Below are 11,766 nucleotides of genomic sequence, written 5' to 3'. Positions count from 1 at the left end.
GGTCCACACTAGTATGTCTTGCGGTATGATTCATATTTCGTATATTGTTATTCTTTTTTTTTAGTAGTTTGAGTTTGACTCATGAATAGTTGCTGTTAGGATTTTTTTAATTTTATTTATATTTTTCTTATAAATCGAGTGACTTGTAACGAGGGGCGATGATGTGAATATAATATGGACAAGTTCTACGTAGTCTAAATTGAGTGAACCAGTCTATTCTCTCTCTTTTTTTTCGTTTACAATATTTGTGATTGTCAATTTTCAACGGTATACGACCCTAATATTCTAAGAAAAAAAAATCGTGGTTTGTTCATATGAGCTATACACACACAAAGCACTCAATAAAGGAATAATTTGAAGAAAAAATATTAAAATATTTTAAAATAGGGAAGACCCATATTCTACCAATGGAATTCCTTCCAACCCGCTTTCTAATTTTTCGTTTCCCGCCCCATAAGTAGTAATAAAAAAGGTATAGACTATAAAGAGTTACTTATAAATTTAAAGCAAATAAAAACTAGTAAGAAGCATAATTGGAGGTGGTAATTCCTTACACGATTTCACTGACACAATATGAATATGACATAATAACTTTTATATTCAAATTAACCCGCGTTCACATTAGCGTAGTATTTATGTTAAATAAAAAATTACACAAAAATCCATGTCTTGTTGCATATCAACCCACGGACATAATATTGACTCGCATTTTTGTGGTAAGTTACATTTTTTACCATCTAGTTATTTGTGTTGTGTAACTATTTAGTGAAAACAACATTGAGTATTGTTATTTAGTGGTAAGTGGCATAGGTCAAATTAAATTGAATCTCTCAAAAATAGAATCGAATTAGTTTAAATGATTTGATTCGGTTCGATTCGAAAATGATTCGGTTCAGTTCAGAATCGGTTAGAGTCGACTCTTCGAAAAAAAATTAAAAAAATTAAAAAAATAAAGTAATAAAAACCAGTTTGATTCAAAAATGATTCGGTTATTGACGTTCAAAAATGATTCAGTTCATGAACTGATTTTTAAAAATTAGTTATTTTAAGTGTAGTTCAGTTCGATTCACTGTTCGATTCAAATTTTTATTTATTTTGTGTATCCTTAAAGCAAATCACCGTGTAGGCTCGGTAGTGTGATACATAATAACAATAAAAGGATGATAGGATTTCAAATTTGCATACCAGAGGAGTTTAATCTTTTATGTATGTATAGAGTTTATATGAAGGTAGGGGAGTTTACGTAGGATACAAACAAAGGAGGCGTTTGATAGAGGAGAACTTGTTTTTTATCCCAGAATCATAAATTTCATAAATATATTGGAAAATAAATTTTTACTATAATATTACTAAAAAGCTGTTTGATAGACTCATATTTTCCCGGGAATATTTGGTTAATTTTACTGAGTTTGTGTTTGGTTGATCGTGAAAAATATTAGTAGGAATATATGATTATTTTACAATTATACCCTCAATTTTGAATAATCATAACAGTCTCTCTCTCTCTCTCATCGATTTTTAGACTAATTTTTCTCTGGATGCGTTACTTTGGCCATCATCTCTTTCGTTTTTGTATTGTTATCCATCCATCTCTCTCTTTTTCTCTCTCATCAGCTGCTTTCAGTGTAGCTGGCTTTTTAAAATACAAGAGCCCCAAAACTAAATGATGAAATAGAACGGAATGCAAAACGGAAAGTTTGTGTTTTTAAAATATGGATATGGTTAACATACAAAATGCTCCACCGACTCGTACCATAAAAAATGCACATGCAAGCCATGGAAAACGAAGACCCAGAAGCGTTGAAGGAGGGGGCAGCTGCCGTAGGTTTTGTCACCAGATATTTGCGAACACAACTTCATCGATGGTACAAAGCACAGGGTTAATCTCGTCCACCTAATAGTTGTTTATTTCTTATTTCCCTGGGCAATCAATTTCTCCAACTAAACTATGGAGTTTGAACAATGGTGTTCTTACTTCAATTTGCACACAATCAAGAAATCCGGACAAAAACATTTCCTAAGAAAATTTTAACTTTTTGAACAACCAAACACGGGTTTCTTGTTTTCTCTCCCATGCTTTCCAGGGCATCCATAAATAATCTGGGTACCAAACACTACCTAATGGATAAGGCCCAGTATCCTAGTATGTATTTTGAATCGAGATTAATTTAGGGGGCGTTTGGTAGAGGAGAAAAAAAATTAAACTAGGCAAATTTGATTAGTGGGGAAATGGAGAGAAAATGATTTTGATAGGAAAATTTAAAAAAAATTATTTGGTAGGATGAAATATTACTGGGAAAATTGAGTTAAATTTGTTGAGTCTATGTTTGGTAGAGGTAAAATAATGATGGGATAATTGGTTAAAATAACGAAACTAACCTTTTTAACTTTTGAATAGAGGTAGAAGAGCTTAAGGTCATTTTCGTCTACTGGTTCATGCTATTTTTTGGTTGCATGGGTAAACAAAAAAATACCACATTGGATATGGGTTTCTGAAACAGTGGAAAACAAAAAATTTTGCAAAGAAAACACAAAGGCTAGGCAAACTATTTCCCTAGTTAAATTTTGTTAACTCCTCTACCAAATGTGGGCAAGTTCTAAATCCAAAATAGGTTGCCTAGTTATCTCTATAAAAAAACCTCTACCAAACACACTCTTAGGCTCTTATCTTCTAAAGTCTATAAGACTTATTAGTTGAGTCTAAAACAATTGTCCCCCAATTCAAAAGTTTGATAGCACGATCTATAGGACTGTGATACTAAGTGTCTGTTTGGATCTTCTTCTTTTTAAGTTAGAAGTTACATATAAGCACAAGCTAGGCTAAAAAAGTTTTGAGAAAAGCTCTTATAATGAAAAACTTTTTTTTATAATGAAGAAAAAAATTAAAAGCTAAAAGCTCCTAGGAGGAGCTTTTTTTAAAGCTCTTATCTGCTTTTATTGAATTCTGTGTTTTTTGTTAAATGAAAAAGTATAGAGATAGAGAGATATAGTTTTCTTGAAATATGTGTCTTTAAGTAACCTTTAAGCTAAATTTTTTATGTAATTACACAACAGCTGTTAGTTTTTTTTTTTAGCTTTAGCTTATAAGTAACTTCTAACTTAAAAAAAGAGAGGATCCAAACAGACTTTGAGCTATTTTGAGTTTAGGCGTTGATGAGCCTAGTTGAGTTTGCCTGAGTCGAAAGTCCACACTGCTAAGTGATTGATCACGCGCTATGTCATGCTCCATAGTGGGTATGAGCTTATCTTCTAGGGGGAATGTGAATCGGTTGACTACTTTGGCCCTAGTTCTTGGGGTCGTCTAGTGAGTTATGGGCTTCAATAGCCGGCTTGATAAAATTATTTTTGCAGTAGTTTTACGTAAGTAACGACAAGTGTATGATTATGATTTTTCACATTTAATGCTTTTATCTTTTGTATGGTTATGATTCATCGCATTTAATGCTTTCACGTATGTATATGGCATGTATTTGATTGCTGCACTTATTGCAGAAATGTAAACACCTACATATATATATATATATAGGGAAAAATATTTCTTCAGCCGTTTTAGATAAAGTTATTTACAACTACTCCTTTTTAACTAACTAAGTCTGACTGGTCATACATAGTTATAACAATAAAGTTGTTCTTTTTCTCTCCCTCCTAAGACATTGTCGGCTGACGTGGCGGAGAGAAAAAATAGAATTTGTATGTATGATCGATCAAACTTAGTTAAAAAAGGACAGTTGTAGATAACTTTATATAAAGTGAATGTAGAAATATTTATCCCATATATATATATGAAAAAGATCCGTTTATAATTTTTTTTACAAATTACACTAAATAAGACCGGTCATACACTCAGACTTAGTGTAGTTTGTAAATATAACATTCCTCATATATATATATATATATATATATATATATATATATATATATATATATATATATATACGCGTGGCTGCAGGACGTCGAGCAATAAATCTTACATTGGATCGAATTGGAATAGATCAATTTTCACCAACCAAACCGAAAACCAATCTAATCCAATTAAATCTTGCGAGTTTTTTCAGTTATTGATTTTTGTTTAATTTGGTTATCGGTTTTTCGATTCGGCCATCGCGATTTGAATCGTTTTAGATCGGTTAACAAACACCCTTATATATTACAAACAAATTCACCGTAGAAGAGGTTTATTTTTTATCTTTTTTACTATCGAGAAGAGTTTTATTTTTATAAAAATTATTACTTCATCCATTTCTAAATAATATTCATTTCATGTTTTATACAAAAATTAGGAAAGTTATTAAATTTTGAAATTTTTAAAGATAAGTTAATTTGACTATATCACCCTTTCATTCCATTAATGTTCTCTTAATTAGAGGAGATACCGAAATACAAGGATAATGTCAGAAATAATTAATGTCTTCTTAATAGTCTCAACTAAATAATTCGAAACAAACTACTAAGGTGACAATTAGAAATGGAGAGAGTATTAAATAAATCATAAAATTTCTTGAAAGACAGACATATATATATATATATATATATATATATATATATAAGGGTAGGATATTCTTACACTGGTGTACGAGTTAGAAGTCTTACACTCAATCTTGATCATTGATCCACTTGTATCCAATAGCTCATATTACTAAAAAATTTGTGCCCTTAAATATAAGTAGAATTAATGGACAAGATTGAGAATGTAACTTACACTGGTGTAAAATGATCTGACCCATATATATATATATGTGTGTGTGCACTAGTTCAAGATATTATTTCTTTGCAAAATTTTAATATTTTTTTAATAATAATTATAACTATTGAGAAAATATATAAAATAAGAATGAAAACAAAATAGTTATTTCCTAAAAAATGAAAACAAAACAGTACGTCAAGGAGATTCTAATCCTGATATGCAAGCATAATGTGTATAGTCCAGCAACGCAACTAAAACACGAGAAAAACTTAGTGGAACAAAAGAACCGAATTTGGTGTTCTTTCTTACTAAAAATGATTTCTTTTTTCTTTTCTACCCATATTCTTTTTTTAAGTTCTAAAATTTTTGCTCATACTATTGGGGGCATTTAGAAGAAGATAATTTTTATTTTGCTGAAAATCATGATTTTCAGTAATATGGTGAAAAAGTAATTTTTCTGAGAATGTTATCAAAAAGCTATTTGGTAAACTAAAATTTTATCAAAATTTTGTCCCAAAAAAATGATTTTTTTTTTCAATACAAAATAAAATTTCGAAAAAATCATATCTCTGGGAAAATTTTCAAAAATCTTATACCAAATGTGGGTAAATTAATAAGATTACCACTGTCGTTTTTTCGAGAATCTCAAAAAAAATTTCCTACCAAACACCCACTTGAAGTTTTTTCCCTAAAACAGTGCAGCTCGAGCAAGGTCCCATCCTTTCAAATAGTTCAATTATGAGTATATACATATGGGACAAGATATTCTTACACCGGTGTAAGAGTTAGAAGTCTTACACTCAATCTTGACCATTGATCCACTTGTATCCAATGATTCACATTACTAAAAAGTTTGAGCCCTTAGATATAAGTGAGATTAACGGACAAGATTAAGAGTGTAACTTACACTGGTGTAAAATGATCCTGACCCTATATATATATATAAACGTGTGATTTTAAAAGACATACATTTAGGTCATTTTAAGAAAAAGGTGTTAGAAATTTATTTTATGGGCAATATTAATTAATTAGTTTTGTATTTAAAATTAATCGGGTTAATGGATATTTCAATATTATTATTGTAACTAGCTCATTGTGATCACATTGAATTGGGCTTCTAGCATCTGTTGTTATTGGGCCTAGTTGGGCAGCAGTGTAGGCTTTAGTGTGACCCTGGTTTTCCATGATGGGTGGACCCAGTGGACACAGACTCTTTTCTAGGTTATTAGCTAGGTCCCCTCTCTAGCCTATAAATATTGGAGTTAAGCTCCATAAGCCATCATGCTCCCATCTGCTGAGGGCTGCCAATTTCTGAATAGGTAATAGAGAGGAAGACTCTAGCATCTTGTTCCCATATTTCCAACCGTTCTTCTCCGACTTTGTGATGGCCCAACAAGGTACACATAATTACAACTCTGATTTATTAACATTTGGTATTTTATAATCATTGCATGATTTATATAATTTTAGATTTAACATTTGGTATCAGAGCCTTATGTATATGATTATAGGATCCATGTTGTTGAATGGAATCAAAGAATTTGGGATTTTTTTTATGCATTATTTCATGAATTTTTTTTTGTATTGAATTAAGAAACTTAGGGTTTTGCTCTACACGTCGAAATCTTTACGTTAATATTTACTGAGTTTTTGTTAGCTTCAATTAGCTATCCGACCTAAGTTTGCTATAGCTACAGTACCTTCATTCTAACATTTAAATGGCATCTTCTTCTACGTTGTTAACCCTTTATATTTCATTTTGTTGGGTTATTTAAAATACTTTGCGATAAAACATGGTTGCATGTGCTTGTTAGTGAGATTAAACTTCTCATTATTGTTTTCACTTTTTTGTTAGTCTGTCGTTTTTACATTTTTTATTTTATTTTTAGTGAATTGTCGTTTTACCATTTGTCTTGCGGTATACTTTGTTAGCTATGAGATCTTTATTTTTATTTGTCTATGGCGTACGGAAGTAACGTAGAAGAGAATGAAATGGATTAATAAATTTTAGAAATATGGAATTCCCTATAAATTACGTTCAAGCTATCGGTATCCAGAAATTGGAGAAGGAAGACCTATAAGGTAGCTGGTGTATCTGCAGTATTATGTTAGTGGTTGGTTTTCTGTTACTTTGACAAGTTGATTTATTTATTTATTTTATTCAAAACTTTTGAAGAAGTCCACGGAAGTTTTGTAGTGAAAATTTGTTTGTTTGTTATAATATACTGTTCCATTTTTTAAGTTCCGATTTTCATGGCCAATTTCTGTTTACTTGAAATGTTTATCAATAGATATATCGTGGGCACGATTTTCAAGGCAAATTTCTGTTTACTTGAAATGTTTATTTGTTTTATCAGTTCCGATTTTCAAAGGCATGATTAAATATTTTACCGTTTGAACATATACATCTATTAGTGCCAAAATAATAGATGATCCAGGGTATCAAAATTTGGTATTTGTCTTATTATATTAAATGTTGTGTCATGACCATAACTGTTACATACTTTTTCGTGATATTTGTTGCATGATATCAGTTACTTGAAGTAATATTCCGTGGAGCATAACCATTAGTGTTTTGTTTAGTGGTTTTACTGTAAACCCATGATATTAACTTGTATGTTAGTGTATATATAGTATCACTATTACTGTTCCGCTTTTCCGTTTTTTGTTTTGCCAATTCCGATTTTCAAGGCACGGTTTTTTATTTCAACAGAAACTTCTTGTTATATAAATAAATTAACAGATTATTATATTATTTTAACAAGAAACGATTTTTTCGGTATTTTACACTCAGGGAATTGAACCAGACGTGAAATATTTCTATTCATATATTTCTAATGACATATCACTGTTCATATACCTTCTAGATAACCTTCATCGTGATATAATACTACTGTTCTTTTTTTTACCGTTTGAATGACATATGACAATAGATATCTTGATCAATGACATATAACAATAGATATCGAGTTATTATATTGTTATTATAGTTGGTATAGGGATGTTATATTTGGTATATTGTTATTGAGAAATACAAGTGTTATGTTATTATATTGTTACTGTTCATATACCCTCTGTCCACAGTACCGTTTCGGGATTGTTATTATATTTGGTATATATATATATTTTAGGATATATCTATTCTGTTAGATATATATATTTTTACCGTTATATTTTTTGTTGTTGACTGATTCAATTTAGTAGATATACTTCTTGAATCGCATCGTCATATTTGTTTGAAAAAGATATATCTTACTGGTGTCTAATAAATATATCAATTCCGATTTTATCGATTCCGATTTTTAAGAAGATTGTAACAATAAGATATATCTTATCTTTTGCTTCCAGTAAAATCAAATGGGTTTGCAGTAACGGATTCAAATGTGCGAAGATTAATAAGCTTCAACAATAAAATTGGTTTTATATTGTTCCTATTATTATATTATTGAGTAGCATATCCACGTTGTATTTTAAATATACGCTGCATATATTATTTGAATGGGACACGTTACAGTGTTATATGCCTTCTTCATAAAGGTCCAGCCATAATTTCATGAATAGTTTAAGTCTTCAATTTATTATTACTGCAAGTTTCCCTAGTGGCTAGTTGGTTTATTGTTGTGTTTGATAAACTCAAGAGTACTTGATTCGAAATTTGTGTAAAGGCTTTTCTCAACCTGGATTTCAAGCCACGTGAATCGTGTAGATCATTAGTTTTTTTTTTTTCTGTTGTTTTTCGAGCTGTTTCGTACAAACCGTTTACAATATATCAGTTCCGCTTTGTTAAGAATATATTGTTCCGATTTATTTTGTTTTTTATTTATTTATTTTCACGATTACAAGTGTATTTGTTATCGTGGGCACGATTTACAAATTTACCAGTTCCGTATTTTATTAAAAATATTTGTTATCGTGGGCAGATTTACTGTTTATTTGTTATCCAACAGAAATATTACTCAAAGAATATCAGTTCCGGTTTTTTAGTCAGTTCTGATTTATATAATAATTATTATTCAAATCGTTTCAGTTATATATCTCATAGATATATCTATTATTGTACCATGCGCTAATGGATGACAATTTTATTTTTTATTTTTTTGGTCAAACATGTTCTATTATTGACAATTTTTTTTAGTCAAACATGTTCTATTATTTTACAGCATTTTGTATTACGTGTATATATAATGGTTATATTATATCCCACCATAACCATAGAGCAATGTTGGATACACTTGTAATGATTATAATTATTGACGTCCAGTATATATACACTGCTCTTGTTCTATTCATGTTCGCTATAAATGTTTGATTAAAAAATATATATTTCCTGTACTTACAACATGTATAAAGTCTAACAGAATGGGGCTTACATCCTCATGACCCACTATTTAGATATATATATATTTTTACAGTTTTTATTTATTTATTCAAAATCTGTAAAATATTATTTGGATACACAATTTTAATAATTGTAGTTGACAATGAGTGGAATTCTTCTTGATTGACAAATGCTATAATTTTTAGAAACACATGTTGAAGAAGTGTTTCATATTGTTTGAGCATGTTTGGTTCAGGAGTTATTATTACGGTTGAAAATCCTAGATTCCTAGTTGAAAATTTCAATATTGTTATTGAAAGATATTTAAAAATCATGGTTGCAGTTTTCATCTTTTACTGTTTAAATTTTGTTGTTGTTTAGATTCTTTATATTACATAGGCCTCCAATATTGTTACGATTTTGATATATCTAAAAAGATATTTTTGTGCTGGCCTTCAGTATTGTTACGATATTTTTTATTTTTTATGGGAAAAGATTTTTTTTGAGTTCATCTACCACCGATCTAATTAATTTGAGATAAAGATGTAATTGATGTTGATGTTATGAGTGTAAGTTATGGGTATACTATATCATCATACTTTATATTTAGAATCAAACCTTAATTTTGGGGGCTAAGTTCATCTTCTTTGTGGCCTTGATTTGTGCACAGATCTATAAGAATGTATGTTTCCTATGTGCAGTAATGTCAAAAATTGGCTTAGAATTTGAATACATTGTAACGATAGGAAAATGATAGAGTTTTAATCTATTCCTATCCAATATTTCTAATATTATAATATTACGCGATACATTCAATGTTAATATACATGTGATATTATTACTTAAGTTGCTCTCGGTGCACAATTTTAAAGTTGTGTTTGATATTGAATGAGAATTTTTTTTTGGATTATTTTAGAAACACATATTGGAAAAGTGTTTCATGTTGTTTGAGCATGTTTGGTTCATAAGATATTATTGTTGTTTAATAATTATTATATGTTAATTATCTGCCCAAAGGGGATTTTTAATATATAATAATAAATTACATGAAGATAAATATTATTGATGGGAATATCTAATTGAAAATTATTTATCTGTCCAAAGGGGATAAATTTTTTGAAAATTACATGTGATGCATTTATGTTGGAACTAAGGAGATATATAATTTATAAAATTTATCTGCCCAAAGGGGATAAATTTTAGACAATTGTATATAATTTTCTCCGTTGTTAAATCTTCATGTGATGAAAAATAATTATATATTATATACTCTGCCCAAAGGGGAGTCTATGATATTTAATTATTTTTGTTATTGCTCATGATTAATTTATTACATTATGTGTATAACTTTTAGTGATAAAGATTAACTTGTGTTAAATTCTATCAATTATGAATTTTATTTTATTTTTGGGTATATTTTGGTGCAAAATGTATTGAAAAATTATCTCTAATTTGATATTGTTGTATAATTTTGTACTCTCGACCTGTGTTGCATGCTGTAATATTTTGTTTATTGGATTGTATGCTTCCGCTTGAACTATTTACATACAAAAAAATTATTGAGGAGTGCTTCTAGTTATTTCATGCAATTTCCTGCCCAAAGGGGGTTATTGTGTGTTTTAATTGGAAGCTTAACTGTAATAAAATTATTGGAGGTGCATTGGTCTAGGTGATCTATCTGCCTAAAGGGGACAGATCTCTGAAGCCAGTGTATGCTCATTAATTGATTCATCTACATGAAAGTAAGTGGGAGTAAATATATTTTCTTAGTACTTTATGTAGATGACATTTTATTTGCTAGTAATATGTTGATTTATTGAATAAGACAATAGCCTTTTATCTAAAAGTTTTGAAAAGAAAGACCTTAGAGTAGCTTCTTTTGTATATAGAATACGAGTTCTTTAGAATCTTTTGATTCCCTTAATTAGTGGGAGTAATACTCAATGCTTGCTTTTGAATATTTTAGATTTTTTTTTTGATTCCTTTGGTTAGTGGGAGTCATATTCATTTTGTTTCTTTTCTATGCAAACTGATAATTATTTTGTGATATTTGTTTGAATTTACGTAATTGATGATGATCATCATTATTATTATTTCTCCTGTCGACTAAGAAATATATGTATGGAATAATATCTTTAAGCATGTTGTGAGCTTAAAGGTGATTGGATGTCACAAATTTTGAGATCTCATGTTGTACTGTGACATACTGGCTTATTTAAGCAAAACAATTTCATGTTGTTTAGAAATTGCAGTGATGCGATTTTATATTGTTGAGAAATCGTATCAAGAAGTGCAATTTCATGTTGTTTAGAAATTGTGGTAATGCAATTTCATGTTGTTCAGAAGTTGCATTACAGAGTGTAATTTCATGTTGCTTGGAAATTGCACTAATGTAATTTCATGTTGTTGAGAAATTACATTGAGGACCGATAAGAATTAGTGTGTCACATTGTTGATCACATTTTGGCACTAATTCTTACTACACTACTAGGCCTTGATTCATGAAGATATAATACTCATTGTATGTGAGTATGGAAGGTCATATGCTATGATATTTTCGGTATATTGATCGCCATATTCCTATGAGGAGATTATGTTGGATTGAATTGTGTTGAGATGCTGAAATTGGAATATTGTTTTTCAAAATTGTGGCCACGTAAAATTATTTTTTAGTTATTAACCCGATAGAGTCGTTTTCGAAATAAAATGATTTTCAAAATAATATTAAATTAATTAATATAGCCCAAGTGGGAGAATGTTAGAA

This window comes from Gastrolobium bilobum, unplaced genomic scaffold, assembly GCF_033153095.1.
Source record: "Gastrolobium bilobum isolate Gb01-03AN ecotype WA unplaced genomic scaffold, APGP_CSIRO_Gbil_v1 utg7006, whole genome shotgun sequence".
Classification (NCBI taxonomy): Eukaryota; Viridiplantae; Streptophyta; class Magnoliopsida; order Fabales; family Fabaceae; genus Gastrolobium; species Gastrolobium bilobum.
This window is presented reverse-complemented; position numbering follows the sequence as displayed.